The following is a 21,622-nucleotide window of genomic DNA, read 5'->3' on the forward strand; positions in this document are numbered from 1 at the left end:
AGGGAAAATCTTCTTAGAGTGTAAAATCTTTTTCCTTACTGTTCCTGGCTCTCAGTGTGTAACCTCAGCAGTTATTCCCCCAAAGTTGAGAAATAATTCCTTTTACCTTCTTGCTACCAAGTCTACAAACTTGTGACCATATGTCTTCCATTTCTATTCTCCTCCTGTGAAATTAGAAGAGAATTCCTCCTCTTGTATGGATTCTTCTTTCCACCTGGCCTCTGGTTCTGTCTCTTTTCATAACCTAACTTCATTACTTACACAATCTCTTTTCTTTTGTCAATTTCTTTGCCCCTTACTTTTTGAAGTGAGGACTTAAATGGCTACAAGGCTCTTTCTTAAAAACAGCATTGTAAATGCAAACAACCAACCAACCAACCATTCATTTATTCCATCTCTCATCCCTTCTAATCCCTCTAGCCCCTCCTCTAGGTCTCTCTTCTCCTTTATAGCTAAACATATTGAAATAACTGCCTACATTAATTTTCTGATTATTCTCATTTCTCATAAATTCCTCCATCCACAATCTGACTCTCCCTCATAGTACTCTAATGAAAATGCTCTTGAAAATATTACAAAACCAAACAAAATACACACACACACACACACACACACACACACACACAAGAGTGGTGACATTCCATGGGCATGCTTCCATTCTCATTTGGCTTAATCTCTACTCAACATTTGACACTGGAGAGCGTCATCTTTTCTTGGCTTATGCAGCACCTTACACTTGGCTTATGTAAGCACTTATGGCTTACTTTTTTACTACCTCACAGATTTCCTCATCCTTCCTCCCTCCCTCCCTCCCTTCCTTCCTCCCTTCCTTCCTTTCTATTTTCTATCCTTTCTGCTTTCCATCCATCTTTCTTTCCTCTTTCTCTCTTTCTCCCCCTTCCCTCCCTTCCTCCTTTTTTCTCTTTCTTAAATTTTATTTTATTTTTGTCAGTTCCTAAAGTGTTACTCTCCTCTTGAGTTTCTCTTTTGGATTTTGTTCTTTTTGGATAGTATACAAACTTGTATGTCTTTTGTCTGGTCCCATAAAGTTTCTCCAGAGATGAACCTTCTAGTGATCTGCCATGTGTGCGTGTGTGCATGCATATGTGTGTGCATGCATGTGTGAGTGTGCATATATATGTATTGGTAGTAGGCTTAGCTCTCTATATTCTTCAATTCAGGCAAAGGAGGGCGCCTTGGTGGCTCAGTCGGTTAAGCGTCCAACTTCGGCTCAGGTCATGATTTCACGGTTTGTGGGTTCGAGCCCCGCATAGGGCTCTGTGCTGACAGCTAACTCAGAGCCTGGAGCTTGTTTCAGATACTGTGTCTCCCTCTCTCTCTGACCCTCCCTTGCTCATGCTGTCTCTCTCTCTCAGAAATAAATAAAACATTAAAAAAAATTAATTCAGGCAAAGGAACTGGAGAAGATGGAGGAAGGACTTACTACTCAGCCTGCTACTATTCAGTTAACCCCCCTATTCTCAGTGTGGCTCTTCATCCTCACCCTTTGCAAGATCTGGTATACCCAAATCCACATCTTTTCCTAATAGTATGTCTCAGGAATAAATCTACCTTTGTTAGGGGTGAGGGGAGAGAAGTCTTGTCTGAGTGCTTTGGTTGAAGTTGGGTTTCTAATAACCTTTAAAAGGAGACTGTCTGGCCAATATTTTAAAAATGACATTAGCTCTATTCTTGAAGTCACTCATTATGATGAGAAATTAGATTTTAGAAATTTGGAAAAACAAAAGATTATCTCATGAACTAATTAGTGACTATGTAAAAGAGAAGATTTGGAGTCTTTTTTATTTAATTGTTTGATGCCTGGGAATAGTTACCAAAGAAATTGCCATATTATTATGAAGCTATTTTAGAATATATGAAGTTCATTTGCTATATTAGATATTAAATTATTTGGCTTATTAGCCTTAACAAAATTGCCCTTAAAAACAGTCATGCCTTCAAACCACGGCTTTGAAGACAGCATTTTGGTAATATTTTTGTGTATTAACTGAAAAAATTTTCTCAAGATTTGTATTTCCAGTTTCTACATTTCACTTAATAGCTGCGTTTTCCCCTCCCTCCCTGATGTTTCCTGTCCTCCATTCTCTGAGCCAATCCTTTCTCCATTACTTACAGAAAAATAATTGCATTTTAATCAAAATTGTACTTTTCAGAAGGTTGCCAGCTGAGGACCATTAATAACACCACACTGTAAGACTTTAAATTGGTCTCCTTTCATATGTAAGACATACGATGCCTTTGAGTCTTATAAATGTCACTTATTTGTTTCTCACCTTTGATCAGTGAGACATATCCCAAAGTCTGCTAGTGTAAGATAGTGTCCTTAATTAAAACACAGCTGTACTAAAGAAAATGGAAAGAAAAACAGAGCTTATTCTCAATGAATATTCAGCAGCAGTAAGGTATTTTCATTTAAAACATATTGCTTGATTTTATAGATGAGAGATCTTATCATTGTGGGTTTTTTAATGTAAATGGGGCTCCTAAATTGTAAGATGGGTTTGCCATCCTTCTCCTGCACTTGTTCTTCTCCTTATCTATTCACATTGATGTGAGGATTGGTTGTTATGTTTCAATTGCTTGGATAGGAGCACTAGTTATTTGAGCAGTGATGCCTATTCAATTCAACTTAAGTTCAAGTCAAGACTGCCTGCTGTTCTCCAGGCATAGTGCTAGGTGCATGGGATGGTGAATGGTGATTAAGGCACTGAAAGTCTCTGCCATAACTCTCTAGATAGGGCTTAAAAATAAACAGGTAAACAAAGAAATTAGCATGTTTATTATGCATTGTGTTACTTTTTATCAAAGAAGCAGATGTCAAGACAATCCACTTTGGATTGGAAGGTTAGGTGATTTTTTTTTCTGAAGAGAAGACATTGGAGCAGAAAAACTTGAAGACTGATAAAAAGCCAGCCAAACAAAGAACTGGGGAAAGAGGATTCCAGGCAAAGAGAACAATCTTTAAATAGAGGGCAAGTGTTCAGAAGAGTCAATAAGAAAAATCAAGGCCAGTAGGACGGAAGCATCACAAGCATGAAGGGAAAAGAGATAAGATTGGAAAGGAATAGGGGCCAGGGTTACAGGAACTCACAGGTTATGGGAGGGAATTCTGTACTGTATTTTAGGATCAGTATTCATTGGTATATTTACATTATTGCATTCAACCGAATTAACTGATTAGGCTAAGATAAACATAAAAGAGTTTTAGTTTAAAAGGAAAAAAGTTAACTAGGATAACAGCAACAACAAATCCCTACTAAATCATTGGATTAGTATTTTAAGAATGATTTGTGAAGATATCACAACAATAAAACGAAAGGAATTCAGCCCAGTAATTAAAAGCATGGTCCCTGAAGTCAGCTGTGTTCTTGGACAAGACATTTAACTTTGTGTTTCTGTTTCCTAATCTGTGAAATGAGATTAAGAGTAGAAACTTTTTTCAGGGTTATGGTGAGGGTGAGGATAAGTGAGTTGTTACATAGAAAGTGTTTAAAATATGCCTGAAACATAGTAAGCCCCATATAACTTTTAATATTATAGCATATCTTTGTAAAAAGCATAATCATGCGACAAGTATATTGAAATTTAAAATATGATTGCTGAAATTAAAAGACAGAGTAAATGATTTGAATAAAAACAATGGACAGAGCCTTACACTAGATCTGGAAGATAACTAGGAAAAGTTGTTCACAATGTAGACCCAAAACAGAGGATGAAAATGTAACATTAACACACACAGGGGAATCAATTCAGATGCTCTACCATCTGTTTAAAGCAGATGCAAAGACTGGTTGCAAAGAAAATGAAGAAGAAATAATACTTTAAATAAAGAAAAAGAAAGTAGAGTGTAGAGAAACATAGTCCACCAAGTGGCAGACAGGACAAATGAATGAAGCCCCAACATAGGTAGGTGCTGGAAATTTTACAACACCATGAATAAAGGGGGGAAAAGCCCTGAAAGCATTCAGAGAGAAAATGAAGATTTTCTGTGAAGGAGAGAGAACTAGATGAAAGACATCAGACCTCAGGCTCTCTGCATTTCTCTCCCAGCTTTCAAATATGTGGCAAATTAATATTTTGAAAATGCAAAGACTCAAAGTTAATAATTATGAATCTGGCAAGAAAAAAATAACTTGCCTATATGGAGACATTTCCACAAAATGAAACAGGGATACCCCAAAAAAGTTAAAATACCAATTCTAGTTGATTATAAAGTATAACATTTTTAAAAACCTGATGAAAATAGATAAAATGGATGACTCCACTCTCCAACACTCGAAATATTCACCTTTAAGCAATAGGGATTTATTGATATAATATTACTTTTATTTCTTTTTTTTTTGTCCTATTTATACAACTTAGTTCTTGGGTGAATAACATTTATATCATGATGGATTTGAAATACTCTTATATGTGTTTATAGTTAAAAAGCCAAGTTCTAGACAGACTGAATAGGACTAATTATTGTTGTAGAACAGAATGCAACTATGCTTATAATGTAAAAATAACAACATAACCAAAATATAAATCTGGTGGTAAAGGCAGCTAAAAGAGGTGAGAGTAGTAAAAAATGCTAAAGTTCTCATCTTTCATATTAGAGAACCAAGAGATATTTTTAAAGCTGATAAAACCAACACTGAAATCTGTATTCTTATTTAATGAATCTCATAACTACTAGTTTGTTATTTAAAAAAACAAAACAAAACAAAAAAATGTCAAATATGCCTTTATCTTGGTAATGAGGTTGCAGAATGAGAGAATTTTGATTTTTTTTCAATGTTTATTTACTTTTGAGAGACAGAGCATGAGCAGAGGAGGGGCAGAGAGAGAGGGAGACACAGAATCCAAAGCAGGCTCCAGGCTCTGAGCTATCAGCACAGAGCCCAATGTGGGCTTGAACTCATGGACCATGAGATCATGACCTGAGCCGAAGTCAGACATTTAGAGCCACCCAGGTGCTCCAAGAATTTTGATTTTGATTTAGACATTCTGTAGTATATCTTAGATACTTCTTTATCATGGTAATTTTTGCAGCTATTCGCAAGGATAACTTTAATTTATAAAACTATATTATACTTTTATTTATAACTAGGGCATCAAGTATATAATATGTAGCACATCTATATATCTGAATGAAGGAAGACTATGCAGTCTTAGTAAAGAATAAGTTTTGTCACAGGGACATTTAGGAAAGCATGTCCAGCATTTCCATAATTCTGAATGGAAAAATGAAAAGAAACTCACGGAAATTGTTGCATAGTGCATCCCATTTTGTGTATAGAAAATTACATGTGTATATCTCCATTAATAGGAAGGTCTTTAAAAGACTGTGGATTCATACAGAATAGAATACTATTTGTCCAAAACAAAAAACAAAACAACAACAACAAAAGGAATAAACTACTGATATATNTATCACTTTCCATTTCTTAGCAAATTTAGCAAATTAAAGCAGATTCAAGTATTCCATAGTTCCCAGAAACACACACACACACACACACACACACACACACACATATACATNGATCACTTTCCATTTCTTAGCAAATTAAAGCAGATTCAAGTATTCCATGGTTCCCAGAAACACACACACACACACACACACACATACATATACATATATGTGTGTGTATATATATACATACATTTTTAAATGTAGTTGGAAGAAAATGTTATCTTGAAGCACAGTCCTCCATAATTCACTCTTTTGAGCAAGATAACAGACCACTTTTGTTCAAGGTTTGTCTGTCTTGCAAAGCAGTCTGAGATATTCCCAGGAAGACAAAAGCCTATTAGAGTTGCAGTTTTGGGGTGCCTGGGTAGCTCAGTTGTTGAGTGTCCGACTTCGACTCAGGTCATGGTTTCAAGGTTTTGAGTTTGAGCACCAGACTGGACTCTGTGTTGACAGCTCAGAGCCTGGAGCCTGCTTTGGATTCTGTGTCTCCCTCTTTCCCTGCCCCTCCCCTGCTCATCCTCTGTCTCTTTCTCTCGTTCAAAAATAAATAAATGTTAAAAATTTCTGTTAAAAAAGAGTTGCAGTTTGGATATATGGTTAGCCTAGAAACAAAATAAATGATGTGTTATTGTTTACTCTGTTTACCTGTGGATAAAGGTAGCCTTATAGTCAACTTATAAATGATAATGAAGCACAGTCTCTTTATTTTGACTCTCCCCACTCCATCCCCTATATCTTCTTGATAAATTTAATTATGACATGAAATCTGATAATTAGGTTGAATATATGAATGTAAGAAAACTGATTGCTACTGACTTTAATACATTTCAGAATCTTCTTCCATGGACTGTAAAATCCTACATGACTGGCCACTATTTCTCTCCAATTTTATCCCCTACTCCCCTTATTTCTCACCTGAAATGGAGCATGGTTAAAACTGATAAAGTGGACACAGAGCTGTGTACATTACTATTTATAAATACAAAGGTAAATCTGAAAACCAACTTTGAGATGACTGGAAACTAGCTAATGATGTCCAGGGGAAGCTCAAATAAATAATAAATAAATAAATACTAAAAAAAAAAAAGAAACATGTTTGTAGAAATTTATTCATTTCAAATGGATTTCAAATTTCAAATCCAAAATTGTCAAGCGTATTTTTATTTTTTTAACATCTTTAGGGTCTATAGTAAAGTATCTTTTTTCATTCCCATCACTGATAATTTATGTTTTTTTCTCTTTTTCTGATTCCTAGCATGATTATATTATTATTTGACAACAAAGGGTGTTTCTTTATAATGAACATGGTAATGCTTAATTTTAAGTGTCAATTTGGGCCACAGGGCAGGGTACCCAAAGTTTTGGTTAAACATTATTCTGGGTGTTTCTGGGAGATTGTTTTTGCATGAGATAACACTTAAATTGATAGGCTAAGTAAATCAGATTGCCCTCCATAATATGAGTGGTCCTCATCCAATCAGTTTAAAGGCCTGAATAGATCAAAAGCTGGGCTTCCCCAAGGAAGAGAGATTTCTCCTGTTTAATGGTCTTCAGACTGAGGCATTGCCTTTTGCTGGTTCTGTAGAAGCCAGCAGGCCTTTGGACCCAAATTGGAACAGTGGCTCTGCAAATTTTAGACTTATTAGCCTCTATAATCACACGAACCAGTTCCTTATATAGACCTTATATACGTGTATGTTTGTGTGTGTGTGTGTGTGTGTGTGTGTGTATGATGCAGAAAATAGAATATATCTTCTATAGCTTCTGCTATATATCCTATTGTTTCTATTTTATAGATTATATGTAAATATCTATAACAAAGATATATATTTTCTATTTATATACAATTTTAATACAACATGATATTTACATTATTATGTATAATATAGATAATATATAAAACAATACTATATATATACACATACAATACATATTGTATATACGTATACTGTATATATGCACACATATACATTCTATATAGGTAGATATAATATATATCTACATATATACATTTTATATATGTATGTATATATATGTGTGTGTGTTACAGCTGTTTCCCAGCTCATGCCATTTTAGTGAATTTTGCTCAATATTGTGCCTGCAATCCTTCAGCTGTAACTTGCAAAGCTAGTGTGGAGGGGACAAAGAGCTGTTTTATAAGGACTGCAGGAAGTGATGTCATGCTGGGTAAGTAAAGAGAGATTATTCCATTCTAAAAGGGCTTTCAAATGTGAAATGAGAAGGGAAATGAATGAACAAGACATTAACTCTATGGAGAAAACAGCCTTAACAGGGAACTTAGATAAAAATTTCTCAGAAGAAAGTGTTGCATTATGAAGGTTCACAAAAGGATGCCTGAAGCAAAAAGCACCCATCCAAGCCAAAGAGGAGTTTGTGAGGGTCAAGGGCAGAGGTCTGCAAACAGCAGCTCATGGGCTACATCTAGCCTGTGGGCATGATTAATTTAAGTGTTTAATTGAGCAAGTATTTTAAAAAATAGATTTCACATAAAATGCTGTATTTCTAACTTCTTTTGGAAAAAAAAAATCCATGTTCTTCACTCGTAGAATGACAGTTGATATAATGACATAGAATGGCACTAAAACAATTAATTGTCACTGAGTAACAGTTGCCCCCACAGAGAGGATACCTTCCTCCTCAATATCCATAGTCCCTGCTCTACCACTAGTCCAATGACTCCTTCATGTAAATTAGAAAGAGCTGCCTTTTCTCAAGGTAATTTACTACTATCACCTAGAAAGTTGTCTTTTTTTTAAAAAAAATTTTTAAATATTTTATTTATTTCCAGGAGAGAGAGAGAGAGAGAGAGAGAGAGAGACAGCGTGAGCAGGGGAGGGTCAGAGAGAGAGGGAGTCACAGACTCTGAAACAGGCTCCAGGCTCTGAGCTGGCAGTCAGCCCAGAGCCCGACGCGGGGCTCGAACCCACGAACCGCGAGATCATGACCTAAGCGAAAGTCGGACGCTTAACCGACTAAGCCACTCAGGCGCCCCGAAAGTTGTCTTAATAGATATACTCATCTACAAAGATTACAAATGTGAACAGAGTTCTTTGGAATTGCTCAATGCACAGTCCGCACAATGGTATATGGAAGCATAAAGCTGTGTCACTCACTAATGGCACCTGCTTTTAGGGGACTTAGAATAACATGGGATGAAATGAATAAGAAAAGCTAGAACAGCATAAGATCTATTCTTTTGCCACTGTCATCAGGATTAGCATCTTCTCTCTCTCCTTTTTCTTCTGACTTCCTTACTTCCAAACTTCCTCCTTCCCTCCCTCTCTTCCATTCTCTCTCTGTGTCTCTCAGATACACACACACACACACACACACACACACACAATGGTTTTAAAGTGATAAATTTGCTAACTCATTTCTTGATAATAGCTTATCTGGTTATTAACAAAATGTTTATGGAAAAAGGGTAAAACATAATTGATCTACAGTTCATTTAAGTTTGCTAAAAGAACAAACCAAAACATCATTTGTAGTCTTAAGTGACTCAAAGATCATGAATAAATAAATCTTTTTCCTAGAAATCATTTCAGAAGCAGGCAGAGAAAGGTATGCCAAGTATGTCTCTCATATAGTACCTCAAATACTATCAATTTCTCTTTCAAACAATTATCAGTATGCTTTCTGAGGGGGTACCTGAGGGGATAGGAAAAAGTCATTTTCCTAAAGTATGTCTACAGAGTACTCAAATCTTCCTTTCCAAAATGTAAGAGCAAGAAATAAAGTTAAAAAAATTAGAAGAAAAAAACCAACATCAATATTCTTTGACTTATTTTTCTTTCTTCTCTTCCATCAGGTCTTGGCTTAATTTATAAGTCCAAACACTCAAGCTAAAGTTGATCGCCATTTTTCTCTACATCATTACCCTACTTGTTTACTTCATGGTTCTAGCTAAATATGTATTTTGTCAGTTTATTTATTCAACTCATTTATTGATTGTCTGCCACCTACCAGATATTATTGTGCACACTGGGAAGACCAAGGTAAATCTGCCTGATGAGGTCTTACTATCTACTGTGGAAGACTCACAAACAACAGACAGGCACATAAGTAAAACCATTACATACTGTGGTAAATGAAATCCTTATCTCATATTTCTGTTTTTCTGTCCCCCTATCCTGTAAGCATCTACATGTATTTTGTCTTCTATATCCCAGCACCAAGGACAGTTTTGGCATATTACCTGACTGAGTAGCTGAATGATTTTACTAACATTTTTATTTTGGTGAAATGAATTTCTGTGATAACATAAAAGTAGGAAGAACAGAATATTAGCAATTATAGGTAAATATAACCTATGTGAGAGTGGTGAGGGGTTTATACCTGACACACTTGAGTTCATGTACTGATAAATTACATCAAAAAAACGTTTTGGAAAATAAATGAGAAAATGCTTCTACTACCCAGACATCACCACAGCTAATACCTTAGCATATGTCTTTCCAGATCTTACTATCAGAAGAAAATATTTATAAAGATATGTATTTCTTTAACAAAATGAAGTCATACTGTACACACTGCTTTGACATCTGCTTTTTTATAATCCACAATGTCCACTTCTACATTTCAGTAAATATGATGAGGTTTTACTTTTATTTCTCACTGAAAACTCGAAAGTTCAGTGAGTACAATCCAACAGGTAATAATTCTGAGTCATAACCAAACAAAACAAAACTTATGAGCCATGATCTATTTGTGCTTCTGAGATTTAAAAACAGTGCACATTTTTGAAGGGAAAGGGTGAGAAGAGGAAAGAATGCACACCCACGCAAACAAATCAGGGAGCAGAATAATAGTATAACAATTTCATGAAAATAGTCAACCCCCAAGGCACTCAAGTGGCTTTTATCCCAGATGGAATGTCAGTTCTAACATTTCTCTATCTGAATTGTTTAACTTGTTTACTTGTAGCCGTATTATTCCAGAAAAAAATTTCAAGTGAAATGTCACCATCAATACTTCTCTACTTGAAGTATTTTCTTTTATAATGTATCCATATGCCATCTTTCTCTGAAAACAAAGAGCTTTGGGTGGGTAACAAAGGTGAATACACATATGAAAAAAGCATAAATAAGAAAAATATAGGTTGGAAAAGAAATAGAGTCAAGAATTAAGTTAGAAAACAAAATATATTCTAGAAACATTATGTCAACAATGTTATTTGTAAAATGGAATAGAAAAATACGTTTTATTAGTATTGCTAGGCTGGGTATAAGATATAAGTATTCTTTCCCAAAACGTTGTTCATGTGTTTATTAACACGAAACCTGTGGAGAAAACCTCATGAATTACTAGATTGAGTAACAGTGAAATATACTTTTGGGATAGATGACGTATTTGTATCTCTTTCAAATCAAATTGCTTTAATTCTTTTTTGCACCCTGCCCTTGATTGTCTAGCATTCCCAGAGGTTTTTCCATCCCAAGGGTTCTTCGTTCTGTGTAGCTATGGCCGTTCATCTGTAACTATGAAACTCCTCCCACCTCCTCATTTTGAAGAACTGCCTGGTAGAAGGAAAGCAGTGACCATGTGAAAGGAGCAATTCTTACAAAGGCTTGACTCTGACCATCGCCCTTACCTTGGAGTCTGCTTTATCTCAACTACTTTTGTTCTAACTTTTGATAAATCTGAGCTCTGTTGCCCTTGATAATTACCAGGTAGACTGAAAGGGGGGAAGAAAACTGGACTATTAAAATCCCAGTAACTTGAACCTGACCTGTTGGCCCTGTTGGAAAATAGGTCTTCAATGACTTATATGTAAATTTTACCAGGGCATAAGTGGGATGCTGTAGACTGAATATTTGTGCTCCCCTAAATTCATATGTGGAAATCTAATCCCCAATGTGATGTATTAGGAGAGCCTTTGGGAAGTGATTAGGTTGGAAGGATGAAGCCCTCATTAATGGGATTAGTGCCTTATAAAACAAGACCCTAGAGAGCTCCCTTGTCCCTTCTGCCATGTGAGACAGCAAAAAGACTTGCTATATAAACCAGCCAGTAGGCTCTCACCAGATACTGCCCACACCTTGATCTTGGACGTCTCAGCCTCCAAAGTTGTGAGAAACATGTGTTTGTTGTTTACAAATCACCCAGTCTAGAGACTTTGTTATAGCACTTTGAAGTGACTTAGACTAGCAGATGTTCGAGACCATTTCCTATACTGCATCTTATCCTTACTGAAAGTAAGGGGAAAAATTAATACATAAGATGCTAATCAAAATTTATTTTCATAGTTGGCAGAGGTAAGAGTGTGATTGAAACAGCAAGAAGAATACATGTCACAACTTGTCACCTGTGAGTAAGAAGGGGGGAACAGGGAGGATTGAATATTAGGGGTTCCTGTCCCCTATATACTTTAATTTTATTTTTGAAAAATTTGAAACGTGATTATATTACCAACTCAAAATTTTAATTTAAGATCTAACAAAGAGGGGAGCCTGGGTGACTCAATCGGTTAAGCATCTGACCCTTACTTTCGGCTCAAGTCATGATCTCACAGTTTACATCAGGCTCTGTGCTGACATCACCCAAGCTTGGTGATTTGTCCCCCTCATTCTCTGTCCCTCCCCTGCTCATGTGTGCTCTCTTTGTCTCTCTCTCTTTCTGTCAAAATAAAGAAATAAAACATTTTTTTTACAAAGATCTAGTAAAGAAACAAAGAGAGAAAGAGGAAGGGAAGAAAGGAAGGATGAAGGAAAGAGGGAGGGAAAGAAAAGAAGAGAGAGGAAGGGACAGCTATAATATGCAAAAATTAAATGTCTCTAACATGGAAAATAGGGGGGAAGAGAAGCCTTTACATATTGTTTAAGTTACTTTCAGTGTCAAATTCTCATTTTCGTGACTATAATATAAACTTTAAATAGGTCACGTCAGCTAATCTATTATAAATGCACTTACAATCAGAGATACAATTAGTCATCCCTGATCAGAATGGAAGGGCCAGGTCACATTATAAATATATATATTCATGAGTAGCTTTCTTCAGACCTATATGCCAAATAATTGTAACATATATGCACTCAAAATAAATCCACCTGAATTGTAGGGTTAACCTTTGTTTTCTATTACAGAGACTATTATTTCAGGCAACATTCTTAAGTCTAACTCTTTTCTTTAGGATGTACTTATTTTGTTTGTCCACATTATAAACTCAGAAATTCTTTAGGCAACTCCAACTATAAACCTTCTTCTGAGCCAATATAAACATGTCTGGCAAATTCAGGAGCCGCCTGAAACCCCAGAGACCTGCAGAAGCCTCTTCAGCATTTTTTCCAGCCATGCAATAACCTCATACCTCATTCTTTTCCTCTTTCTTCTTGAAAAACAGAGAGAAGGGATGACTTTTGTAAAAGACTCCAAATAATTAAAATAACTTACAGCCAACTTGGTCTTCATGCCAGTAATATATGACTGTTTTTACAATCCAAAGAAATGTGGAATATAATTTGTTTCTATTCCAAATATTCTTTTAGTGACATACTGGTAAATCTTTAGGAAGGACTTGAGAGAGCAGTGGGGGAGCCAATTTCTGTGGTGTAAGTACTCCCACCACGACTGATCCCAAACTACTAATGCTTCACATTCTATTCACAGATGAATATCTTCTTCACCATTCCTTGTCCATTCTCTGTTTTGTGCTTATTATGGTCATTTCACTTCAGCCATCAGTGTTTCTCATTGAATGATGCAACCACTCCACCCCAAATTCAGTCCCCAAACCCTCCATCTATCCTCATCAGTGCAGCCAGAAATATCGTTTCCCAAATTGCAAAGGTTCTGAATCAATGTGCTTCACTGTCTTCAGACAAAGGAAGCCCAAAGACCTGCCACAGGCTTAAATGGTCCTTTTTTGATTTGACCCGTATCTGTATTTTACCTAGTTACACTGATTGGCTCAAAGTTCCTTGAAAATTTCCCTTATGTCTCTGTGTATTTGTGTATCGTATAGTTTATTTTGTTACTAGTGCCTTTGTTTTGGATATTTGACATCCTCAAAACACCTTTCCTTCCTCTTCATCCTGGAAAGTTTATCATGTTCTATTGGAGTACTCTCCTTTCAAGCTTTCCCAAAATACAATTCAAAACTATCTGATGGCACTCAAAATTAACTATTTGTTCATGTGTTTACCTTCTCAATAGACCATGAGTTTCTTGGGGATAGAGGCCATGTCTATTTTTCAGCTGTAATGGAACATAGTTGAAATATTGATGTCATTTGTATAAAGTGAAAATATTGTCAGTTTTGAGAATATATCTTTATAGTGTGTTCCCTGACAGAATGAAGGTATCAGGACCAAGTATAAAATAAATATTTTCAAATATTTCAAATTTTGCTATTTTGCATCAACTTATGCCTTTCTTGGCAATCCCTTTAGAAAATAAAGCAAATGTCTGAAAGTATACATTAGATTTGCAGATGATCCTAAGCTAAGAACAATGTATATCATCCTGGACATATGCTTAGAATTCAAAACAACTTTAATAAAGAGGACTCATCAAAAATAAAACTTAGCAGGGACAGGTTTAGTGTGGCATAATTTGAGATAAAAAAAAAAACCATCAAATTGCACAAATTGAGAAAGAAAACAGGAAGTATAATGTTATATATGTATAAAAGCATTGGATTTTAAAAAGCATGAGATAGCATTGTATAAATTAGAATAAGCTTTAATAATCAGTCATATTTGGATTAATTCAACAAACAATTTTTGACTGTCTACTCTATGTAAGCACCAACTGGGTACTCATCATTGATGAACTGACATGGAGGAGAGACTTTGCCCATTTAATCTACTTTGAATAGACCACACGATAATCCTTTAAAAATACTCCCGGATGATGAAAATGAGGAAATATTAATAAACCATATTAATAAGAACTGGTCAGATGTTCACTAATGTTTTGTATCCAAATTTGGACTCAGTAACTTTAAGAGAAACATAAAGAATTTGAAGAAAGTTCAAAAGAAGTCATAGGGAATCCACAGCTTTGATTTAAAGGTTAAAGCAATTACCTTAAAAAAAATGAAATAAAAAGGATTGGTATTATTTAAATGGAGAAGCAAAGATGAGAGCTGATTGGTTCTAATAGGACCACAGTCCTTTATCTGAAGTACTTAGAAACAAGTATGTTTCAGACTTCAGAAATTTTGAGATTTTTGAAAGCTAACAGGTGTATATTGAATATAATACACAAACCAACTCTGTCGTAAACATCCTCCAGCAGGGTCTGGTCTGGGACTCCAAACACTTTAATATTCTGTACTCAAACCTATGAATTGTCTTATCAAGTAGGATAAAGAAAGTCTACAAGTAGCTTCATGTAGCTTCATGCCAGATCAGATTTTGCCATGAAATGAGTTACCAATAAAATCTCAGCTTTCAGAGCTTTTTGGACTTCAGAACTGTCTTTGTCTTATTAATATATAGTATGAGAGATTTGGGTTCAGTAAAGTTTTTAAGTGTTGAAAGCTTTAAGAAGGTTTATTTGTACTTACTTGCAAATGGAGTTTCTGAGAAAGCGAAAGAGAAAGAGTAGTTCTCTTTTTAAAGTGCTTCTTCAATTCAACATTAAATAAACATAGCAAAGATGAACTATCACCTGCCAAGATCTTTTCATCTTCTCACAATTGCCTTGCATTTTCCTTACATAACACCATTTCTTCTTCACTTTTTCCTAGAATGGTTTTTCCACTCCTCTCTGCCCAATGATGCCCCAACCCTTTTTGAAAATTCTCCCAGTGACTCACCTTCTTCATAAAACCACCCCAAATCAACACCTCTGGATCCATGAAGTGTGAACGTTCAGAGTCTGTTTTCCTCTTTCTCTTTCATCTAGGCCTCAACCTGGACTCCATCCATTATGTTGTATCTCCACATACATACAATAGCTCCTTCAAAAAGAAAATGAAACCATGAACATTAATTCATGGGCGTGAGGAAAAGGGGGTTTTGAAGGTATGTGGTGTTAAGATTTGGGTCAATACAAAACAAAAAATTCTGGTGCAGGTCAGAAGGTTGTTTACAGCAGACATGAGGCACCACCTCTGTTTACCTAAGCTGGCCTAGGGGACAAGAAATACAGAGCATGCTACCTCAGGGTCCACAAGTCACCTTTCCTTTGCTAAGTAACCCTACTGCCATCTAAAGTCCTGTTTACCTATTTTGGTCCCTCCTTCCTGTGAAAACTGCTTTCTGCTATTGTACTAAATTGGGGGGGGGGCGTTTCCACCCTGAATACCTAATCTTGTTTACCTCATTTTTGATGCTTTCATCCTGAGGCTTTTCTATTCCTATATCTTTGTCCCATACTGGGAGCCTTGGCCCTGTTTACCTAATCTTATTTACCTAATCTTGTTTACCCAAATTTGGTTGTGTTCATCCTATGGCTTTCTAATTCTTTATGCTTTGTTAATCCAAGATCAGAGAATTCCTAAGCTTATTCCCCACAAATGAGAGAGAGAGACGTAGTGCAAATGGGGGAGGGGCAGAGAGAGAGGAAGAAACAGGTTTCAAAGCTGGCTCCAGGCACTGAGCTGTCAGCACAGAGCCTGATGCCGGGCTCCAACCTACAAGACTTGAGTTCATAACCTGAGCCAAAGTCAGATGCTTAACCGACTGAGCCACGCAGGCACCCCTTGAGCAGATTTTCAAATCACAAATTACAATTCATCTCAAAAACTAAATTTCCTTTTACTTCACATTCAAAAACAGCTTTCTGAGATTCTAAACAATCAAACAAATTAACAAATTAGTCATGATTTTCATGCAAGACTTAAAATATAGTTTATGTTAGAATGTTATATTCTACAATTTACATCTATATCTATCTATCTATCATCTATCTATCTATCTATCATCTATCTAGTGTCTACAATAACAGCTGTAACCAGTGTTTTCCCCATATTTCTTTGTGTAAAAATATAAGTGTTAATTTTATTTAATCAAGTCAAAACAGACATTTTATCAGTACTTTTATTATTGTATAGATTTCTTACTTTGTACCAACCACTGATTTTTTAAAACAACATGAGAAGAAATTTAATATTTAATCTAGTATTCCATTTCTTTTAACTCTTTTCATAATATGTTTCATTCCTTACATCATGTCACAAATATCTTAGAACTTAACATCTAGCATACATGGTATGAAAATTTATCCACCATCCTTCTTCATCTCTTTCTTCTTTCCCTCCCTCGCCACAGCAGCTTTGATTCTCCTGCTCCACAGGAAAAATTAAAATGTTGATCATAAGAAACAGTGTTTTGCCTCTCTCTTACAAAAAAAAAAATTAAAGTGTCCTAACATTTCCCTCAGAAATCAGATTTGGTGTGCTATTTTCAAACATATCTTTTAGTTTCTGTGATTTTTGCTACAAATAATATTGCATTATTTACTAAGTATTTGAAACCATTATTTTGCAAACAGAAGGATGATAAGATTCTTAAATGTGCCAAATTAGAGGAAGACAATCCAAGCCCAGGGCTGAAAAGGCATATTGATGTTATTTCATTTAACAGAAAACAACAGATGTTTTCCCAAAGGATATATATGGAGCTCACAGAACCAGTTTTTAATTGTGTTAATGAAAGAATCAGGAAGTGGAGGCTATATGGACAATATACACTCTTATTCTTGTATGTCTTAAAAATTACATTTTCATTAGAAAAACAATAATCATGTTTGGTTATTTTGTGAAAGCTGTAAGCATCAGTATAATGTATATGTGCCAAGACTGACAACAATGTTGAATTCAAAATGCTCTCTAGGTAGCAGGCAAAAGGAGCAGAGCAGTTTTTGTGAAATTTCTGCCAAGAAGTCATGAGGCCAAATGATTATTTTACTTAGATTTTTCTCAACCACAGGAAGTTGAAAATTTTATTCATTTTTTTAGCTGTCTTATACTCAGAGGTCCTTTTGACTTTTGAATAGATCTAAGTAGAGTCCACAATTCTCACTGTTTTCTAATATTGTGGTAAGCATTAAAATAGGGTAGTTACTCGTATTCAAACAATGAATCACCTGTGGTACAAAATGGACATTTCCGGGGAGCCTGGGTGGCTCAGTCGGTAGAGCTACTGACTTTTGGCTCAGGTCATGATCTCATGGTTCGTGGGTTCCAGCCATAAATAAATAAAACATTTAAAAAAATTAAAAGTGGAATTTCCTCCTCTTTAATTGGCCTATTCAAGCATAGTATTGGAATAATCCAGAGTTTTAGGAATTTTTAAGGTCTTACTTATCCTGCCCATGATATTGGTTTTGGCAGAAGAGAATGTTCTATTTGAAATTTATTTGGAGTGGGGAGTTCAAAGACTGGGAGGGTCAGTTTCTGATGTGTAATTATCTATAGACAATAGGAGATAAATGGGGTGGTGGTAACAGAATTCTAAAGGAGGCATGCTTAGCAACATAATTAATTGATAAAACCTCTAGGACATAAGTATTGACAGAAAATGAAGAGTCAAAAACAGCTTAAATGAGTCTTGATCTGAATTTAACTTTATTACTTTCCTCTTGCTCACTCAGCCCCAGTCATATCAACCTCCTTGCCACTAAACAAAATCATCAGACACACTCTTGTATCAGTTACTTTGAACTTGCTATTCCTTCTTCTCTTCCTCCAGATGTTTCCGTAGCTTATTCTTTCTGTCAGGTGTTTGTTCAAAGATTATCTTCTCAGTGAGGATTTGCTTAATATTGTNATCCCTAACCCCCAACATGATGGTGATCAGGAATCTGATGGAATTATTGTAATAACGGGAAAATAGGACTAGTTCTATTTTGAACACATTAAAATTTCTAAAAATTGTGTTGAGGGCAGTTAGAAAAATAAATCTGTAGCATAAGAAAGATATAAAATTTAATTGTATACTCTTAGAAGTTTTCTAAATAAACTTTTTTTAATGTTTTATTTATTTTTGAGAGAGAGAGAGTGCGCAAGCTTGAGCAGGGCAGGGTCAGAGAGAGAGGGAGATACAGAATCTGAAACAGGCTCCAGGGTCTGAGCTAGCTGTCAGCACAGAGCCCGACGCAGGGCTCGAACCCACAAACCGTGAGATCATGACCTAAGGCAAAGTCGGAGGCTCAACTGACTGAGCCACCCAGGCGCCTCTAAAGTTCTCTTAATAAAGATAATATGGCTTTTAGGACTGCTGCTTCAGGGCTGGATGAAATATTCATGGTAACTAGGAAAATTTAGGCAAATTATAAAAATACTTTTTTTTTTTTTAAAGTATCAGAGAGCTGCCAAAGTAAAAAGCTGTAGAAATGAAATTCCAGAGAAAACAGAGGTAAATTCAGAGGTAGACTGAGGATCTGTAGGTTCCTTTTCTCTTGGGACATTTGCTGATTCTGGGTATAAACAAAAGGCTTAGAATATGAGTGTGAAGAGAGATAGTTGCCCCAAGACACAGATAAACAATCACAGTTTTGGAAGTTATGTGGGCTAAAGTGATAAAATTAGAGACCCAAGACACCACAAACAAACAGCCAATCCCCATCTCAAGATTTTGCCGTATTCTGAAGATGTATAGGGCAGAAGCTTAAAAAAGCTAATTCAAATAACTCTGAAGAGTGGAAGTGCCAATTTCTTAGTACTAAAAAAGACAAAAGATGCTAAATTCTCAATTAAAGCCTATTGAAGGTCATACCAGAGGAACAGATACAAATCATAGGTAGACTGAATCCTACCAAAATCTTATCTCAACTGCAACTCCCTGAGCTTAGTCCATCACAATTGGATGAAAGTGATCAATTCTCCGTTATATTTTTTTTTTTAATTAAGACTTAATTACTTTAGAGCAGATCAGGTTCATAGCAACATTGAAGGGAAGGACAGAAAAGAGATTTCCATATACTCTCTGCCCCTACACATGTGCAAGCTTCCCCCATTGTCAACATCCCTCACCACAGTGGTATATTTGTTAAAACTGAAGAACCTACATGGACACATCATAATCACCCAAAGTATATACTTTATACTATATACATATTTCAGACTTGATATTGTACATTCTAATGTATTGGACAAATTTATATTGACATGTGTCCATCATCATGTTATCATACAGAGTATTTTCATTGTCCTTAAAATCCTCTGTGTTGCACCTATTCATTTACCTGCTACCCTCACTCTCAACTGCAGGCAATCACTGATTTCTTTCCTGGCTCCATAGTTTGCTTTTTGGGGGGAATGGCATATAGTTGGTATCATATGGTATGTAACTTTTTCAGATTGGTTCTTTCACTTTGTGTTATACATTTAAGTTGCCTCCATATTTTTTTCATGGCTTGATAGCTCATTTCTTTTTCACAATGAATAATATTCCATTGCTTGGATATACCAGTTTATTTTTCCATTTATTTATTCTACTGAAAAACCTCTTTGTTATTTCCAAGCTTAACAATTATGCATAAACCTGCTATAGACATCCATGTGCAGGTTTTTGTGTAGACATAAGTTTTCAGCCCCTCTGGGTAAATACCAAGGAACACAACTGAGATATTTTTGATAAAAACTGAAAGAATTCATTCCCAGTAAACCTGCTTTAAAGAAATATAAAAGAACCTTTTTCTTTTGGCAGAAGAAAATTGAAATAAATATACATAGAAAAGAAGAGTATCAGAAAGGATGAATGTGTGGATAAATATAAATGAATGTAGACTATACAAAATGATTCTAGTAATGCCTTGGGAAGTTTAAAACATATGTAGACTTAAATTTGAAGACAATAATTACTCAAAAAGTAGGCAGTGATATATGAAGCTAAAGTTTTCTAAGGTTCTAGCATTAATGTGGAAATGGTAAAAGTAGTATCTTCTATTAGATAATTATTATCAAAGTTACATCCCAAAATCCTAGAGCATAAAACATACAAAGAAAAGTAAAACAGTGTATAACTAATAAGGATAGAATAAAATAGAGATGGCAAGAAATTTTTAAAAACACAGAATAGATTAGTTAATTAAAAACCTGTTATAAAATAATAAGTATGGGCCCAGTACTATAAGCAACAATATTAAATATAAATGGACTACATATTACAAGTAAAAGGTTAAGATTATCAGATTGGATTTAAAAAGGCTTACATGCTGTTTAGAAGAAACACATTTTTTAAATAAAAAACACATCTTAAATATAAAACACAGGAAAAGGACTGAAAAATATATTTCATACAAACTGTAAAAGAAAACTGACATATTAATATCAGACTTAGTGAAGCTCTCCTTGGTGTCCTCGAAATTCAAAGCCTTTGTTCACACTGTCCCTTAGTCTGTTAGAGTCCTCTCCCCAAAGGCTCAATCCAGTTATCACTTCATTCTTACAGTGTTCTAATCTTCAAGTTTTTTTTCTCTCTGTCTCTGTTCTCATAAGACTTCACAGTTATTTTTATATTAATTTGTTGATGTTTTGCTTTATATTTTACAGTTAGTTGTTTGGTGCTTATAATTTCCTTTGGACTGAATCTTTTGATAATAATGAGGGTGGAAGGTTTTACATGATAATATTCAATAGTTTTTGTTAAATGACCTCCACTTACAGGAAGAAGAACTTTTAAACACACACTCTAGTAATTGACAGGTTTCAATAGTCATGATAAGGTAATGAGAACTTCATTTATTGATTCATTAGCTATACATTGAATGTCTACCAAGAACGGAAAAATTGCTAGAATATGGGGGCATAATTTTGAGCAAGTTAGGTAAGATCACTACAGTTATAACACATGTAGACCAGCAATCATGAATCATTAACTTACATTTATAATTAAACATAACTAACTTGTTGAGATGAGCACTGGCTGTTGTATGTAAACAATGAATCATGGGAATCTAGCCCCCAAACCAAGAGCACACTGTATACATTGTATGTTAGCCAAATTAACAATAAATTGTATTTAAAAAATTTAAAAATTAATAAATTACAAAAACCCCATAACTGCTCATTTGATAAAGGCACTTAAAGAATGGATAGTTAATGTCATAATTAAAGAAATGTAGGAATCATTTACTTTTTTCTGCCCTCTCTGTCCTTTCTAGAGTACATGCTACTTAAGCCTTCTGTTTCCTAAGTCTGTTGACTCCATCAGGATGGAGTGATAAGAAGAG

General features: G+C 35.2%; 1 long non-coding RNA gene across 1 annotated transcript in view; it reads left to right on the top strand.

Moving 5' to 3' along the window:
• Positions 1-21,622, top strand: part of LOC144219979 (uncharacterized) — a 278,731-nt gene that overhangs the window by 223,551 nt on the left and 33,558 nt on the right. The gene's annotated exons all lie outside the window — the stretch shown is intronic.

This window comes from Crocuta crocuta, unplaced genomic scaffold (genome assembly GCF_008692635.1).
Source record: "Crocuta crocuta isolate KB4526 unplaced genomic scaffold, BGI_CrCroc_1.0 scaffold19, whole genome shotgun sequence".
NCBI lineage: Eukaryota > Metazoa > Chordata > Mammalia > Carnivora > Hyaenidae > Crocuta > Crocuta crocuta.